General features: G+C 42.6%; 1 protein-coding gene and 1 pseudogene across 1 annotated transcript in view; one reads left to right on the top strand and one right to left on the bottom strand.

The window, feature by feature from the left end:
- LOC108513890 (uncharacterized protein ZNF561-AS1-like) overlaps positions 1-19659 on the bottom strand; it is a 42398-nt gene that overhangs the window by 6724 nt on the left and 16015 nt on the right. The gene's annotated exons all lie outside the window — the stretch shown is intronic.
- On the top strand, positions 6608-7143 carry LOC108513889 (protein shisa-5 pseudogene; annotated as a pseudogene).

Below are 19659 nucleotides of genomic sequence, written 5' to 3'. Positions count from 1 at the left end.
ATGCCTCCACTTCCTGGGCCCGACACAAACACATCACAGCCTTGAGCAATGCCTCCACTTCCTGGGCCCGACACAAACACATCACAGCCTTGAGTACAACCGTTTGTAAAAGCGCAGGAACCGATAAGAAAGCTGCTAAAAGTATAATTTAAAATGTAAACCAATTGTAATGCTGTAGCCTAGAGAAATGCCTTGTTCCTCTGTAACCTGACAAGTCCTGTTTACCTCGAGCTATAAAAAGCGAGCGCACGCATTGTTCCGGGCCCTCTTGTATGTTGTAGAACGGAGGAACTTGCATTAAAGATCCTTGCCGCTTGGCTTTGACTCTGGACTCTGGTGGTCTTCTTCGGGGAACAAACGGTCTGGGCATAACACTGTCAGCTTGGGCACGAGGAGCTTTTTTCCCCCTGAGGCTTTCCTAAAGCTCTCCGCCCGCTTGGCTGCGCGGCTTTGAAGCTTCGCAGCTTCGGCTTCTAATGCCTTTTCTTATCTCTTTATAAACATACACCTGATTGCCTTTTTGATTTTGCATCACTGGGCAGGCTAAAAGCTCCCCTTCTAATGCCGCTTGCTTAAGACAGGGTCTCATAGCTGTAGCATATGCCTTGTCTTTCTTCTTATTTATTGGAGGAGGGGGCTCAGGCAAAACCTCCCTTTCCTCTTTGTTATTTTGGCCCCGTGATAGTGGGGTAGAGGGACTCAGAGGTGGTAAAGTAGGTGATGGTTCTTTCTCCTTCCCTTTTTTAGGCTCTTCTGTGTATAATGGGACCAGAGTCGCCCTCATTAAAGCCCATAGCATTAAAGATTATACNAAAAAAAAAAATTTCTTCCCACTTGTTCCCAAAGCTCTATGTCTAGTTACCTTCTTTCGGGAATCATGGGTTAAGGGATACAATTTGCAATAGGTCCCTTAATTGAGCCTGCAAAACTGAGGCTCTAGTGGCTTTAAGCAGCTGATTGAATACTTTTAGATACTGCTTCTCTTGTGCTGATAACTGTTGTCCCATGATAAAACCCTACCCTGAACAGTTCCCTCGAACTTGGAGATTCCAAGCGGGCACCGATGACCTACTGACTTACAGACTTATCGACTTACTGGCTTACCAACCGCACAGTCTTCTCCTTAGTTGTTGAGGGTGCTGTCACGATTATTTGCAGCTATACCTCAGACCTGGGTACCAACTTGCCAGGTCCTCACATGGGGCACCAACTGTCTGGGTCCGACCGGCAGACCCTGACCCAGCAATGGATGAACAAATACACTCAGACACAAATATCCAGTGAAAGAGCAGGCTAGGTGGCCCTGTCACTCACCGATACCGAGAAGGGTCCAGTAAAGAGTTAACAGCAGAGGCCCTAATAAGACAGTGAAGTTCACATTTATTTAGTACAAATTAAATGACAAAGGTCTTGACTAAACACCACTACAAGGTAATTGACATTGCTGACCTCCTGGAGAGTAGTTCCCCGAGCATAAGATCAAATGTTGGCTTTAGGACCGCCTGAGTAAACAAGCTATTTAGATAAACTCCTCTACATTCCTGTGTATCTATGCCCTAAGCTTTTAAGATAATTTAGCTGCCTTCAGCCAAACCTTTTACTGAAGCTATGCAAACCCCTAGACTTCCAAGAAGTTTTGTGACTATTTCCTATAACTATCTTTATAATTTTTCTTCTAAAATATTTCCCACCACCTTGACTGAAGTCCCACAGTTGAGAAGACAGGGAAGGCACTATATAAGCAAGAAAAAATTCAAACAAGTTTGGCCATAAGAAAGTAAAATGTTGGTCAGGTATTTCAACACAGATAAAAAAAAAAAGAAGGGAGATTCAGGCCATGTTATGAGGGCACTGAATGGCAGCCTACGTAATGGGAACTTCATCCTACAGATAAGAGAAGTCACTGGAAAGCTTTAAGAAGGTCACAAACATGACAAAAAGGATTTCCAGGAAGATTATTCTGACCAGTATTAGGCAAGATAAGTTGGGAAATGATCTTCAACTTTGGCAACTTAATAGAAATAATAAAAGATCCATATTTCTTTTTTTTCAAGTTTAATTTTGAAATAATTTCAGACTTTCAAAATGTTCCAAAATAGGCAAAGTCCTCATATGCTTTTCATTCAACTTCCCCAAATATTAACATTATAGATACGCACCTAATAATCAAAATCAATAAATGATTATTAACACTGTAAAATGAATGCCTATACAGACCTTATCCAAATCCCCTCTATCTTGTGACTAATGTCCTCTTTCTGGACCAGGATCCAATCTAGTATCACATATTGCTCTTCGTTGTACTGTTCTCTCAGTCTCCTTTAATCTGGGAAAGTTAGGATTTACCTTTAAGAGCTTCACATTTTTGAAGAGTATTAGTTACTTATTTTGTAGAATGACCCTCAGTTTGGACTTTTCTAATATCTTCTCATGATTAAACTCAGGTTATACACTTTGTACAAGAATACCACAGGGATGATGCTGCACCTTCCCCATCCATTATATTACAATGCCCTAAGATGTCGTTATCTCTGATTACTGGGGATGTTAACTTTGATTACTGGGCTAAAGTTCCTCCACTTCAAAATGACCCTTTTCCTTAAAAGCATTTTTAAGCAACCAATACCTGGGCCACACCACACATCAGCCAAATCGGATATACTTGAGGGATGGTACAGGCACTGGTAGGCTTTAAATGCCCTACAAGTGACTCTAATCAGTATCTGGAGTTGGAAACCTATGGCGTAGACAGTGAAGATGAGAATCCTGAAAATCAGCTAGGAGACCATTCCTAGCGCTTCTCTTTAAAAAAATAAAAATAAAATAATCTAATTCTAAACAAAAGCAAATACATCTGGATTTTGGTATGGACATATGGTGGAGAAATAGAGGAAAAAAGAGAAATCACCTGATGGGGAAAGAGATGAGTGAGTCGACTGCAGTCCAATTTTTTTTTTTTTTAAAGGCAGAATCAGGTGTGATGACACTTGCTTGTAATTCCAGCATTTTGGGAATGAAAGTGGGCAGATCACTTGAGCCCAGAAGTTTGAGACCAGCCTGGGGTATCAACATCCTGGGTAAAACCCCATGTCTACAGAAACAAACACAAAAAATTAGCTAGGCATGGTGGCACCTGCCTATGATTCCAGCTACTCAGGAGGTTGAGGCAGGAGGACCACTTGAGCTCACAAGGTTGAGGTTGCAGTCAATTACGATCTCGCCATTGCACTTCAGCCTGGGTATGAGAGTGAGATACTCTCTCTTTAAATTTAAAAAAAAAAAAAAGTAAAAATAATGTTCTCAGGTCAGATCTAGTACAAAAACTGCATCTTATTCTGTGACGTTTAGATGCTATAACTAAAATAGAACATGGAGGTGTTTCCATGTGAATACATGAAAGATTCTATACTTTTTATGCAGCTGCATCATATTCTATTGTGCAGATATAAGGTAACCTGTTTAATTAGCATTGTGCTGGTGAAAGTCTAGGTTGTCCCCAATATTTTGCTGTTAAACAAACAATACAGTGAATAACCCTGATTAGGTGTCATTTTTTATGACTGGGACTGTGATACATTTTCCCAGTAAAGTTTGGGAGGCAAAATATATATTTTAAAATTTTCACATGCATTAAGAAATTTTACTCTACAAGGTTTGCACATATTTTTATGTTCCAAGAAAAGTAAAGGAGGGTAATATCACCTCAGTTGCTCTCACAGATATCACCTCAGTTGCTCTCACACAAAGGTCTCGAGTGACAGGACCTTTAGGGACACAGGCACAAGGTCATATCTCTGGTGCCCACACAAGGCAGGGGCATCTGGATCCTGGGAAAGCTCCAGGAAAGGTGAGGGTGCCCTCTAGAGGACACCTTGCTAAGAATCAGAAAGGGGCCAAGGAAGTCAAGAGATTACAGCAGTTCTTAAACTAAGGGCAAGTTCAAGTGGAGGGCATTCAGGTTCAAGGAGTAAGCTGAGGTGAGAAAGTAGTAGAAACTGATGGAAGGAGAAGGTAAAAAGCTCCAGGGAAGTTAGGGGATGCACATCAGGGCTCTCCACTCCTCAGCATTGAACTTTGTAGTGGTCATGCGGGTGGGGCTCTGTGAGCTCTAGAATGTTCAACACTATCTGGGGACTCTACCCACTCAAGGCCAGCAGGACTCCCTCCCCCAGCTCTGACAACCAGAAATGTCTCCAGACTTTGCCAAATGCTTTTCCCAGTGAAAAAACTGCCCCTGGCAGAAGCATTAATCTACACTAATCTATAAAAGCAAATCACCACTAAAATCCATCACCTCTTGGTAGAAGAATTACAAGTGTGAGACGGGTAAAATAGAGGTCTTCAATAGCTATTGAAATGACTTTTACTTAATCAGCAATTTGATGTCCCAGAAGGCATGTTTAGAGGTGATGCCACATGGCTGCCTGTTCCTCACAGCAGAAAGGGTGTGGGTTTTCCAAGGGTCTGTAACCATGAACTGGAAATGTCTGTACTGTGAAAGGGAATGACACTCACTGGGTTACTTTAAAAAGTGGGATGTAGGGAATTCTGTAGATATTGGGAGAAAAAATACACAACGTAAACCTAAACCCCATTCTGATTCTCTCACCATCTTAGGGCCATCTTGGCTATCTATGAATGGTAGCATAGGGATTTTTGTATATTTTCAAAATTATATACTGTCGGATCATTTTTAAAATATGAACAAATCCCAAACTGGACCAAGTAACTGGACACTGCTGGAGTCTCACTTTTGGCCAGGAGAGCTGACAACATCCTGCTCCCCCTGGCCTGGACACTGGCTCAGGGGCCTAAATGCTCTCTTATTATGGAGAAAGAAGATGTTTTGAACATTCTCATCATTCACCCATTCACCTCTCACACCTGTCGACCTCTCAAACCTCTTGCCCACTCTTGTATTTCATTCTTAATTTACTGAGCTCTATTTATGTCCCTCATCCATTCCAATATGTGGTGGGTCCAGGTGGTGGCCTCTGCCCATGATTTTGTAAAAAAAAAAAAAAGACTCTCAAAATTACTTTCCCTGACACCTCCTTAAACTGACCTCCACCTGCAGCCCCATGATCATTACCAGCAGCATTTGGACACTTTTTCTGGTAGTCAGATGCTTTCCATCTCTCATTAGGAAATGTGACCCTCTCCACCTTGCATAAAGATTTCCCAGTAGAAATGAACACAGAGATACTGCCTGTGTGTTCCCAAAGGAAATGGTTTCTATAAGAACATATAAAAGCTGCAATCATAGAAAAGATCACTTAAAACATACATTATGTAGCTGATTCTCACCATTCCTTTAAGAGATACATTGTAAAACATGACATTAATAATTATTCTAGAAGAATAAAGCATGCATACTGTTTTCTTAATTTTAATAAGGTGGTTCCTCCCATGTGCCCAGGCTGGGCCTCTGAACAAAATTCTCCATCTTCAGTGGCAATGCCTGAGAGGATGACAAGGAATTAGGCCTGATATGCAGCCATTCCTGTCCACCCTGACCCTGCTGCAGGACAGTGCCAGCCCAGGGCCCAAATCTTCTGCTGAAGAGCTGAGAGAGAAAATGGAATATCCAAAGCCTCTAACCTTTTTCCAGTCAACTGCAATGGGTGCCAGTGCAGTCCATTTTCCCCTGAGGACACCCACCTGCTGGTCTTTGGCTTCTAAGAGTCAAACCTCACTGGCTTCTCTGGGTCCCGGCTGCTGTCACTCTGCTGAGCCCTGCTCTTTCCCATGGGGGGTCACTCCCCTGCCAGGCACGTCCTCCAGCTCCAGCTGACAGGTCAGCCAACACAGAACCAAGAGAATGAACAAAGATTTCAATATCTAATATGTCCAGCAGAGATGCAACTTGTAAAAAAAATAAAGAAGTACAGATGCACACAGCTCCACTGACAACATTGTGTCCCAAAGCAATGTCTTCTGTGCCCCTCATTAAGGAGCTCACTGTCCCTCACCACGTGGGCAAGTGCTTCCAGGGTCTCTCAATTCCTCAATGGGAGGCAACACACATTTTAACACAGTACCTCAGCAAAGGAAGTGGTGATAATTTACCTACTTTGATAAAGTTCCTGAAAAGATCCCTAGACAGCAAAATTTCCTGCTGAAAGAATACAAAAAAGGCTTTTCCAGTTGCAAAACATTGACCTCCTTGCTTTTCAAAAAAGTACCCTTGAAATAGCCAAAACAATTTTGCCAAAACAAATTGCAGAACTTGAACTTTCTTATTTGAAATTTCACAAAACATTACAACTATTAAAAACAGAAGCTGCTGGCATAAGAATACAAATAGGGACCAAAGGGATAGAATTGAGAGTCCAGAAATAAATCCTCACCCTTATAGTTCATTGCTCTTGCATAAGGGTGTCAAGATAATTTAATGGAGGAACAATCATCCTCTCAAATAACGGTGCGAAAACAATTAGATAACCACATGCAAAACAATAAACTTAGAGAACTATGCTTCCAACCATATCAAACGATTATCTAAAAATAGATCAGTGAGTTAATTATAAGATCTATAACCATAAAAATATATTAGAAAGAGACATAGGAGGTGCTTCCTGTGCCCGACATCATATGGAGTAGATTTGCTTTCCTTTTCTCCGAAAGGGGAGGAAGTTGAATCTGAGTGGCCCACGATGGGAAGAGGGGAAGCCCAGGGGTACAGGAGGCCTCTGGGTGAAGGCAGAGGCTAACATGGGGTTCGGAGCAACCTTGACCGTTGGCCTGACCATCTTTGTGCTGTCTGTCATCACTATCATCATCATCACTATCATCATCTGCTTCACCTGCTCCTGCTGCTGCCTATACAAGACCTGCCGCTGACCACATCCAGTTGTCACCACCACCACATCCACCACTGTGGTGCACAACCCTTATCCTCAGCCTCCAAGTGTGCCGCCCAGCTACCCTGGACCAAGCTACCAGGGCTACCACACCATGCTGCCTCAGCCAGGGATGCCAGCAGCACCCTACCCAATGCAGTACCCATCATCTTACCCGGCCCAGCCCATGGGCCCGGCAGCCTACCATGAGACCCTGGCTGGAGGAGCAACCGTGCCCTACCCTGCCAGCCAGCCTCCTTACAACCCAGCCTACATGAATGCCCTGAAGGCGGCCCTCTGAGCATCCCCCGGCCTCTCTGGCTGCCACTTGGTTTTGTTGTGTGTGAGTGGTGTGCAGGCACGGTTCCTTATGGCCCAGGCGTGCTGTGGGTGTGTTGCCTGTATATGTGGGTTCCTCTGATGCTGAGGAGGTGGGGAACGATCCTTGCCAGAGTGGGCTGGGACCAGACTTTGTTCTCTTCCTCACCTGAAATTATGCTTCCTAAAATCTCAAGCCAAACTCAAAGAATGGGGTGGTGGGGGCACCCTGTCAGGTGGCCCCTGAGAGGTAGGGGTTTCTCCAGGGCACATCTGGAGTTCTTCTCCAGCTTACCCTAAGGTGACCAAGTGTGGCCTGTCACACCAGGATGGTGCGGTTTTCTGTATGATGCAGATGTGTCCTGGTTTCGGCAGCATAGCCAGCTGCTGCTCGAGGTGACGCAGGCAAAGCTTGGGATCTGACCAAGTTGGGCTTTGATCCTTTAGGCAGATGTCCCATTGCTCCCTGGAGCCTGTGTCATGCCTGTTGGGGGTCAGGCAGCCCCCTGATGCCAGAACACCTCAGGCAGAGCCCTACTCACCTGATAGCTGTCTGCCTGGACTGTCCCCTGACCCTGCATCTTCCCTGGGACCACCCAGAGGGCCACATCCACACACAGCTTAGCTGCCCACAGGGAGCTCTGCTGCCCTTGCTGGCCCTCCCCTTCCCACAGGTGAGCAGGGCTCCTGTCCACCAGTACACTCAGGTCCCTTCCCTGCAGTGTTTTCATTTTATTTTAGCCAAACATTTTGCCTGTTTTCTGTTTTAAAACATGATAGTTGATATGAGACTGAAATCCCAGGGTTGTGGAGGGAAATTGGTTCAGAGGAGACGGACAACCTGGCAACTGTGAGTCCCTGCTTCCCCTGACACCAACCTCATGGACTATCCAACTCCTTACCCCAGTCCAGGGTGTTCTGGCAGCAGGGACACCTGGGCCAAGGGGCCATCTGGACCAAAGGTGGGGTACGGGACCCTGGATGGTAGCTCTGGCCCAGACATGAATACTTCAGTGTTCCTCCTCCCTCTATTAGTGTTTCACCAGAGCTGTCTTAGCTTCGAATCTGCTGTGTTTCTGAGTCTACGGTCTGTACTGTTGTTTATAATAAATGCAATTGTTTGGAAAAACAAAAGAAAGAGACATAGGGGTAAAACTTAATGACCTCAAATGTGCAATACATTCTCAGGTATGACCCAAAAGCATGACAAACAAAAAGGAAAAACAGATAAACTGGGCTAAAGATGCAAGCCTTTTGTGCATCAAAGGATATTATCAAGAAAATAAAAAGACCAAACACAGAATGAGACATAATAGTTGCAAATCACATAGACAATGGTTTCATGCCCAGAATATATAAAGAACTGCTACAACTCAATAACAAAAAGACAAACCACCCAATTTATATAAATGGGCAAAGGACTCAAATAGACATTTCTTCAAAGAAGATATGCGAATCATCAACAGGGACATGAAAAGAAATTCAACATCATTAGTCACTAGGAAAATACAAAGTCAAAGCCACAATGAGATCCCACACTACACCTACAAATATGGCTACCATTCTTTTAAAATGTTAAATAACAAGTGAAAGCCTTATGTAGAATTTGGAATCCTCATACATTGCTGGTGAGATTATAAAAAGGTACAGCCACTAGGAGAAACAGTTGTGCTGTTCCTCAAGGAGCTAATCATAGAATTCTCATATGAAACAGCATCCATTCCTAGCTATATACCCAAAGAATTGAATCCAGGGACTCAAACAGGTACTTACATGGGAATGTTGATTGCAGCATTACTCACAAAAATAAAATGTGAAAACAATCCAAGTGCTCATTAACACATGAATAAACAAATGTGGTGACACATACGACAGAATGTTAATCTGCCATAAAGAGGAACAAAACTCTGACACACATTGGAACATTCATAGACCTTGAAAACATTATAGTAAGTGAAATATGCCAGAAGCAAAATGACATATGTGTATGATTCCATTTATATGAAACATCAAGAATAGGTAAATTCATAGAGACAGAGAGTAGACTAGAGATTATCAAGGTCTAGGGTGGAAAAAATAGGGAGCTATTACTTAAAAGATAAAGACCTTTAGTTTAAAATGATAAAAATTTTCTAGGATAAATAGTGGTGATGGTAATGTAACACTGTGTGTGTGGTTAATTTTATATGATTGCACGTTTTAAAGTTGTTAAAATGGCACATTATATATAAATATTTGTATATTTATACAAATATTTATACATATATTAAATTTATATAAATATATATTAACATCTAACACATATAAATATGCATGTGCGTCTGTATATACACTCTGTCATAACTTTTTGAAACATCTTTGCTGAAAAACAAATTCACTATGTAAAACATACCCACCCTGATCAGATAGCTTTTATATACTTACATTCAGACTCTTTATTACCTTATCCACAGAGTGATACAAGAATTTAGAGACATGAGACTGCCCAGCCAACAATGCATGCAAAACATAAATGTATTTGCAAAGACACTGAGAGTTAATCTGGGATATAGACCTCAGCACTGCCAGGAAACACACCCTTGCTGGGGATTCTGACTTTATCTGACCCAGCCCACTATCTAGATCTTGTTGTGGGGTTGGGGCAGGGGAGGTCATGAAGCCTGTCCTCTGGACACTCTGTGTGAGCACACAAGACCCTTCATTAGGTCTCCACACACAGCCCTGACCATCAGGCATTGTGAGGAGGACTCTAGAACAGGCTCAGGAATCAGGCAAGAGAATCGGCTACAAAGAGGAACACAAGTTGAAAGAGCTGGTTGCTGACATGGAGCAGAATTCCCGTAATTCACAGGTCCAGCCAAGTCAAAAGTGCCCCCACCTTGTGATCCAGGCAGCCCTGAGAAACAGCTTTTTCCCACAGCCTCCTCCGTAGTGACACATCAGGGTTCCTCATTATCAAGCTTCCAGAGAGGGCAGGAACCTGGACAGCGCCCATTCCATCAGACTGCCCCTGGAGATGGAGGTCACTCAGATGAGAATCAGTTTCACAGATGGTCCAATGGGACCGATGGGTCCCAGGATTCAAACCCTTGGCTCCAGCTGCTCAAGCTTCCATTACTGCACAGGAACCCCAGGTGATATTGGAAATTAAAAGAAGGGTGGACCTCCTTCTGGACACTGGAGCCAGCCTCTCTCCTCTCTAATCCAGGCCTCCCCTCTTCCTGTAGCATGACTGTGATAGACATCTCAGGAAAGGTTCTAACCTGATGTTTTTCTTAACCCCTTAGTTGTAGAGTGGGAGACCTATTATTTATACATGCCTTCTTAAGTATGTCTGAAAGTTCCACTGCTTTATTAAGCAGAAATATTTTTACTCACGTAGGGGCCAACATCCTTATAGCCCCAGGATAAATACTTTGTCTCCCCCAGTGGAAGCTAATACTAACCCAGAAGCATGGGCAGTTCAAGGAAGAATAGGTTGAGTCCTCCTCAAACCCTATAACAGCCCCTGTGACACCCAATATTAGAAATGCAAAAACTCAAAGGGGAATGGACACTAGTTCAGGACCTCTGCCTCGTTAATAAGGTCATAGTCCCAATTCATCCTGTGGTCCCTAATCCCTATATCTTGCTAACTCAAATACCTGGGGGAACTAAATTGTTCACAATCCTAGATATAAAGGATGGCTTTTTCTTTATACCATGACATCCTCACTCTCAATACTTGTTTGCCTTTGAAGATCCCTCTGGCCAGACCACCCAGTTAACATGGATGGTGCTGCCTCAGGGATTTTGAGATAGTCCTCACTTCTTTTGACAGGCACTGTCAAAGGACCTCTCTGAGTTGTCCCATCCTCAGGTCAGGGTCTTGCAATATATGGGTGATATGCTCCTCTGTGCTGCAACTGAGGAAGCTTCTCAGGAAGGTACTGAAAACTCTTCTTAATTTCTTAGCAGAGAACATAAGGTTTCAAAATCCAGGACCCAGCTTTGCCAAATCTCAGTGAAGTACCTAGGCTTAATATTGTCTGAAAGGACCAGAGCATTAGAGGAAGAAAGGATTAAGTCCATTTCCTTTTTCCCCCTCCCTAAAACCCTCAAGCAACTAAGGATTTTGGGGCATTACAGGATTTTGCAGACTATCGATACCTGGGAATGGTGAGATAGAACATCCCTTATACCACCTAATAAAAGAAACTCAAGTAGCTAAAACTCATTTTCTAACCTGGGAACCTGAAGCTCAAAAGGTCTTCAACCAGCTAAAACAAGTCTTACTTAAGGCACCATCCATCAGCTTTCCCATAGGAAAGGCCTCCAATCTTTATGCTTCAGAAATGCAGGGAATGGCCCTGGGAGTTTTAACTCAAGCCCAAGGACCAGCTCAACAGCCAGTGGGCTACCTGAGCAAGGAACTTGATTTGATGGCTAAAGAATGGCTAGCATGCCTCTGAGCAGTTGCCACAGTGGCCCTACTGGTATTGAAGGCCACCAAATTAACCCTTGGAAATGGCTTAACTCTTTATACCCCCACATAATGTAACAAGACTGCTGTCTTCTAGGGGAAGCCTTTAGCTAACAGATAGCTGGCTCCTTAAATATTATGCTCTGCTATTAGAAAGGTCTACAATCCAATTGAAAGCTTGTTCTCACCTAAACCTAGCCACTTTCCTCCCCGAGGAACCTGAGCATGACTATGAAGTTGTCGTATAGACCTACATAGCCAGGGAGGATCTCAGGGAACCTCCTCTAGAAAATCCAAACTGGATCCTCTTCACAGATGGAAGTTTCTTTGTAAAGCAGAGTCCATAAGGCAGGATATGCCATAATCACTCTGAATGATATCACTGAAAGTGGGCTCCTCTCTCCAGGCACAAATGCTCAACCAGCTGAACTGATAGCTCTTACAAGAACACTTGAATTAAGCAAAGGAAAGGTAGCTAACATTTACACTGACTCCAAGTATGCTTTCTTAGTTCTCCATGCTCAGGCTGCAATTTGGAAGGAAAGAGTCTTACCACTAATGGATCTCATATAAAATACCATCGGGAAATTAACAGGTTATTATCCTCAGTTTTCCTTCCACAAGAGGTAGCAGTAATGCATTGTAAAGGACATCAGAAGGGAACAGATGACTTAGCCAAAGGAAACAAGTTAGCTGATCAGGTAGCCAAGTCAACGGCAAGAAAGCCTCAGGATCTTAACACACTAAAAGGCTCTCTAATCTGGGAAGGCTTCATAAGAAAAATTAAGCCTCAGTACTCCCCTGCAGAGATAGATTGGGCCATCTCTCAAGGGTACACTTTCCAGCCCTCAGGATGGCAATAGTCAGAGGATGGCAAACTCCACTTGCCAGACTCTAGCCAGTGGAACACCCTTAATATCTTTCACCAAGATTTTCACTTGAGAAATGATAAAACTCAGTGTGCCCAGTGATTGTTTTCAGGAGAGAACTTATTAAAAACAGTTGAGCAGGTTGTTCATGCTTGAGAAGTCTGTCTTAAAAATAATTCCAACAGGTGGCTTCTTCCTCCTCAAACTTAAAGGATGAGAAGCTATCCAGGGGAGTACTGGCAGATAGACTTCACCCACATGCCAAAGATGAAGGGCATCCAATACCTTCTGGTACAGGTAGATACTTTCACTAACTAGGTAGAAGCATTTCTATGCCTTACAGAAAAGGCCTCTGAGGTAATAAAAGTGTTAGCTAATAAAAAAAATCTCCCTGCTTTGGTCTACCTAAGTACCTCAAAATTGACAGTGGCCCCTCATTTAAGGCAGCCATCACACAGGGGATCTCAAAGGCATTAGGCATATAGTGTCATCTCCATTGTGCTTGGAGACTCCTGTTCTCAGGAAAGGTAGAAAAGACAAATGATATTATCAAAAGACACCTCAGAAAACGATTCCAAGAAACTCACTTTCCTTGGGTTGCTCTTCTTCCCATGGCTTTACTGTGGGTAAGAAATCCCTTTTCAAAGTTAGGCCTAAGCCCTTTCGAAATGCTGTATGGATGACCTTTCCTTACCAATGACTTTTTTTTTTTTTTTTTTTTTTTTTTTTTTGAGACAGTTTTGCTCTTGTCACCCAGACTGGAGTGGTACAATCTCCACTCACTGCAACCTCTGCCTCCTGGGTTCAAGCCATTCTCCTGCCTCAGCCTCCCAAGTAGCTGGGATTACAGATGCCTGCCACCTCACGCGGTTATTTTTTTATTTTTATTTTTAGTAGAGACAGGGTTTCACCATGTTGGCCAGGCTGGTCTCAAACTCCTGACCTCAGGTGATCCACCCACCTCAGCCCCCCAAAGTGCTGGGATTACAGGCATGAGCCACCACGCCCAGCCTTACCAATGACTTTCTATTAAACCTTTGAATTGATTAAACATGTAACCTCTCTGGCTCACTTTCAACAGAAATTAACACAACTAGCAGAAGCCCAACTCCAGAAAATAAGACCACCTTTATTTAACCCAGGAGATTTGGTATTAGGAAAGCTCTCCCTTCTCTCTCTCCTTCCCTAAGCTCAAGCTGGGAAGAAACTTACACTGTTCTTCTTTCAACACCCTCAGTGGTAAAAGTTACAGGTATTGAATCCTGGATACGTGACACTCGAGTCAAAGTCTGGAAAGCTGAGGGAGCAACCCCTGACAGCCTAGAGGAATGTCCCAGATATCAATGTGAAGAGATAGGAGAACTTAAGCTGAAAATCATAAAAGATAAGTGAGTGAGGGCTACTCATCCTCCTCAGTCCCACCCCTACCTCACCAGATACTTTGTCATTTCTACCTTTCCTCTCAAGATTCGCCTCCAGATATTAGAACTTATTTTTGACACATACTTGCAGGGAGATTTTGATTATCTATGGGATCACATTTGTAATTTCATAGATGCCCAAAAGGGAAATTCTCTATCTTGGGGAGCAAAATTTTAGATGGAAATTATTTACTACACCACCCTTGCAGAAATTGTTATACTCACTCTACTATTTGCAGCATGACTATACACTGTGGCACTCACAATGTGAAATACTGGATGGAAAATTCTAATTGCTGTAACATTCTACCTAATTATCATCTTTATAGCAGGACTAATAATTACAGAAAAGATTTAGCCAAAGTTAACACTAAAGTTACTCTCGACACCCAATCCAATGCCACTTATTCAAAAAGAAAAAAATAAAAAGAAAGTTGCTTCTATATTAACGCTTCTGGTAAGGTGCAGTGACACCTGATGGAGGAAATCAGTATTACAACCCACCAGAACAGTTGACAAGTATCAAACTCTACTGTCATGGTTGTGACCTATAGTACCCCCACTACCAATGGTAATCTTAATACTCATATTCAAACTCTATACCTAAACCATCTTGTAACATTTATCTCTTCTCACCTAGAAGCTATTAAACTCCAAATGGTGCTGCACACAATGGAACCACACATGGACATGCATCTCTTCTGAGGATCCTTAGATTGACCTCAGGAGGAGACTTAACTGTTGTTTCCCACACTACACCCCTTTTCAGCAGGAAGTAGCCAGAAAGAGTCATTGTCCAACACCCCTTAACAGCAGTTAGGGTTACTACTTCTTGGGGGGAAATATGATACAGGAGATAGAAAGAAAGTACTTAGGCAGATAGTAAGAGCAACAGAGTCCTTGGTGAAATTTCCCTTTTAATAAAAAAGCAGCCCCCAAAACATTTCTTTTCTAACAAAGAGCAGCCTAAAAAATCGAACTGCAGAAATAGATAAGCAAGCTGGAATCTTGCACAGGTGAATGCCAGCAGCTGTGCCAACAGAAAGAAGCTACCACGGCGAGGCAGTGGGTGGGGTGGGGGGCGGCAGCAGCAGCCAGACATGTTCAACATGGAGGCTCCATCTTTCCTTTTCTTAGTCACCACATGTACAGTAAAGAAACTGGCAACATGGTGCCAGCCAGGTAGAAAACCTATCTGCATAATAAAAGATTATGGTGGGGGAAGCCAGATGTTCACACCCTATGCAAATAGTACACCTAGACCTAACCAGTTTTTTGCACCTTATGCAAATGGAACACCTGGTCTGACTAATCTCTCATGCCCTTTGTAAATCAGACACCACCTCCTCAAGCTCATCTATAAAACCTGCTGCATTTCACCACAGAAGCAGCAACCCATTTCTCCAGGACCGCTCTCTGCTGCAGAGAGCTCTTCTCTTTCTTTCACCTATTAAACTTCCACTGTGAACCTAGTTTCTGTGGCCATGAGACAATAAATCTTGGGTATTCACCCCAGACAATTAAGCTGCTTCACTTTTCTCCTTTTCTTATTTGTTTCTTGAATTTTTTTTTTCAGGTGACTGGAATCATTTTAAATCATGTGCTTAGTCTCTCTTTTCTTTTTTTTTTTTTTTTTTTTTTTTTTTGAGACGAGTCTCCGCTTCTGTCACCCAGGCTGGAGTGCAGTGGCCAAGATCTACAAGCTCAACTGCAAGCTCCGCCCCCCGGGTTTACGCATTCTCCTGCCTCAGCTCCCGAGTAGCTTGGGAAACTTAACAGGCGCCCGCACCCCTCGCCGGCTAGTTTTTTTGTATTTTTTTTAGTGAGACGGGGCTTTCCCGTGTTTTAGCAGGATGGTCTCGGATCTCCTAACCTCGTGATCCGCCCGTCTCGGCCTCCCAAAGTGCTGGGATTACAGGCTTGAGCCACCGCGCCCGGCCTCTCTGTTCCTTTAACAATTGTTCTTTTATTCATTCCTCTCTTTGTCTCCCTCTTGCTACCCTTGATGCCACATGAGGGGACCTAAAGAATTCTGAACAGCCTGTGACCACTTAGGAAAAACAGGAAAGATACCACAGACATTTCTGTTTGGGAGGATTCTCTGTTTTTCCACATGGAACCCCAAGAGTTGTAAGTGAATGGATTCCTTTCAGGTCTAAAACTCTGCTCTGTTTTCCGTTGTGTTACCTGACCTCTGGCTTTTAGGGGCATCAGAGATTACTTTGTACTGTACAAATACTTCATCTTGTTTGTGTGCTGGCTTCTGTGTCAGTGATAAATCTATGGTTTGGGAGGTGACTAACAGTGGTTATAATAAATGATTACTACTTCAGAAGACTACTTATATCTTTGCATGTTTAGATAAGAAAGACACAGTTTAAACAATAAGAAAAATGCCTTTGTAGCAAAGTAAACTGTGGAAGTGTTGCACATTATGGTTCCCATGACATTTTACTCTTCTCGGGGACCTGGGATTCAGTGAAATCCTTGATTTTTAAAGGTCTAGGTCCTCTCCCTTCCAACCGTGTCTTCTTTTCACATATTTAAATTATTAGGATCTAAAAATTGCAAAGACTTTGTCATCCCTCTTCTTTAATGGGCTCTGTCCTGAGCTCAGTGGTCCAGTTGGTAAACAGAGACCAAATTAAAGCTACCTATTAAAATAAAATTAGTTTTCTTATAAAATCTTATGGTAAATTTCTATCATTTTGTGTTAACTTAGTATCTATTTTTAATCTTTCTTGAACACATCCAAATTCCTTCTTGTAAAAGCTTAAATTCTGTCCCTTTTTGTGCTTTGAGATGTAAATTTGCTACCCATTTTTTCTAAAACTCAGTAAGGACTTCTTCAGATAAACGTTACTTTTCTGGCCGGGCGCGGTGGCTCAAGCCTGTAATCCCAGCACTTTGGGAGGCCGAGACGGGTGGATCGCGAGGTCAGGAGATCGAGACCAACCTAGCTAACACGGCGAAACCCCGTCTCTACTAAAAAATACAAAAAACTAGCCGGGCGAGTTGGCGGGCGCCTGTAGTCCCAGCTACTTGGGAGGCTGAGGCAGGAGAATGGCGTAAACCCGGGAGGCGGAGCTTGCAGTGAGCTGAGATCCAGCCACTGCACTCCAGCCTGGGCAACAGAGCGAGACTCCGTCTCAAAACAAAAAACAAAAAAACAAAAAAAAAGTTACTTTTTTCATTTACAAAGGCACAATTTGAATCCATCTGTCCTTTTAAAATACTGAGTTTTACCCATCTCATGCTTAAAGTCCTAAAATTAAAACTCTAAAGTCTTTTTGTCACCCTCTATCTTTATGGGTACATGTATATGCAATACATTACATTACGTATATGTATATGTCTATCCATATGTTTGTATATAGTTTACACATGGTATCAATTTAATGTAAAGATAAATGAGTACTCATAAAGTAAATAAGTGCAAATGCTTTTCAGTTCATGCATTTTTAGTAATCTTTAAATAAAGATGGTTTTTAAATCATTGGTAAAATAAAGTAGAAATGTCTTCAGAATTTAATTTAGATATTTGTGCCTGGGTCTGTTGGCAGACAGGTTTATAATGCCTACTAGATGTTTTAAGGTCATCAAACAGCTGCTCTGCATATACACATTTCTTTAATTTGTCTATAGTCCTATGTCTTTAGATTTGAGCTCTTAGATTCTGAGTTCAAGAGATGTAACCATAGCAAAGCCTGGGAACAACAGCCAGTCCATGTCCCAGCTATGCCTCTTGGCCACGCTGGGAGAGGTTCCAGGCATTATCTTCATAACTCTGTTCGTTGTCCTGAGCTTCACATCAGGTACATAGTTAGAACTGCTTACTTTCTAGTTTGTTCTACTGAATATAAGGGTGTATTAGTCTGTTCCCATGTTGCTACCAAGATATATCTGAGACTGGGTAATTTATAAAGAAAAGAGGTTGAGGCCGAGTGCGGTGGCTCATGCCTGTAATCTCAGCACTTTGGGAGACTGAGGCGGGTGGACCACAAGGTCAGGAGATCAAGACCATCCTGGCTAACACGGTGAAACCCCGTCTCTACTAAAAATATAAAAACTTAGCCGGGCGTGGTGGCGGGCACCTGTAGTCCCAGCTACTCGGGAGGCTGAGGCAGGAGAATGGCATGAACCAGGGAGGCAGAGGTTGCAGTGAGCCGAGATCGCACCACTGCACACCAGCCTGGGTGACAGAGCAAGACTCCATCTCAAAAATAAATAAATAAATAAAAGAAAAAACAAAAAGAAAAGAGGTCGAATTCACCCATGGTTTGGCAGGCTGTACAGGAAGCATAATTCTGGCACCTGCTCTGCTTCTGGGGAGGCGTCAGAAAACTTACAATGGGGGAAGGCAAAGAGGGAGCAAGGAATCTCACATGATGGAAGCAAGAAGAGGAGAGCAAGGGGGAGGTGCTACACATGGTTAAACAATCAGATCTCACAAGAATTCTCAATTATTATGGCAGCACCAAGGGCAATGATGTTATATCATGAGAGACCTCCCCCATATTTCAATCACCTCTCACCTGGCCCCACCTCCAACATTGGAGATTATAATTTGATATGAGATTTGGGCAGAGACACAGATCCAAAGCATATCAAACGGTTACTAGGAGCTTATTATGTAATTACAGTATGTGATTAAAACAGATATTTTTAAAACCCTATATCAAAGTATATTATAAAAAGTAGAATGTGTTTTGGTTTAAAAGGTACTAGAAGAAATGGATAAATTCCTGGACACATACACCCTCCCAAGACTAAACCAGGAAGAAGTCGAATCCCTGAAGAGTCCAACAACAAGTTCTGAAATTGAGGCAGTAATTAACAGCCTACTAACCAAAAAAAAAAGCCCAGGACCAGATGGATTCACAGCCAAATTCCACCAGAGGTACAAAGAGGAGCTGGTACCATTCCTTCTGAAACTATTCCAAACAATAGAAAAGAGGGACTCATTTTATGAGGCCAGCATCATCCTGATACCAAAACCTGGCAAAGAGACAACCAAAAAAGAAAATTTCAGGCCAATATCCCTGATGAACATCGATGCGAAAATCCTCAATAAAATATTGTCAAACCGAATCCAGCAGCACATCAAAAACTTATCCAGCACGATCAAGATGGCTTCATCCCTGGGATGTAAGGCTGGTTCAGCATATACAAATCAATAAACATAATCCATTACATAAACAAAACCAATGACAAAAACCACATGATTATCTCAATAGATGCAGAAAAGGCTTTTGATAAAATTCAACACCCCTTCATGCTAAAAACTCTCAATAAACTAGGTGTTTATGGAACATGTCTCAAAATAATAAGAGCTATTTATGACAAACCCACAGCCAATATCAAACTGAATGGGCAAAAACTGGAAGCATTCCCTTTGAAAATAGGCACAAGACAAGGGTGCCCTCTCTCACCACTCCTATTCAACATAGTATTGGAAGTTCTGGCCAGGGCAATCAGGCAAGAGAAAGAAATAAAGGGTATTCACATAGGAACAGAAGTCAAATTGTCTCTGTTTGCAGATGACATGATTGTATATTTAGAAAACCCCATCGTCTCAGCCCAAAATCTCCTTAAGCTGATAACCAACTTCAGCAAAGTCTCAGGATACAAAATTAGTGTGCAAAAATCACAAGCATTCCTATACACCAATAATAGACAAACAGAGAGCCAAATTATGAGTGAATTCCCATTCACAATTCCTACAAAGAGAATAAAATACCTAGGAA

The sequence above is a fragment of the Rhinopithecus bieti genome, unplaced genomic scaffold (assembly GCF_001698545.2).
Source record: "Rhinopithecus bieti isolate Rb0 unplaced genomic scaffold, ASM169854v2 scaffold_33065, whole genome shotgun sequence".
In the NCBI taxonomy this organism is placed as follows: Eukaryota; Metazoa; Chordata; class Mammalia; order Primates; family Cercopithecidae; genus Rhinopithecus; species Rhinopithecus bieti.
This window is presented reverse-complemented; position numbering and strand designations above follow the sequence as displayed.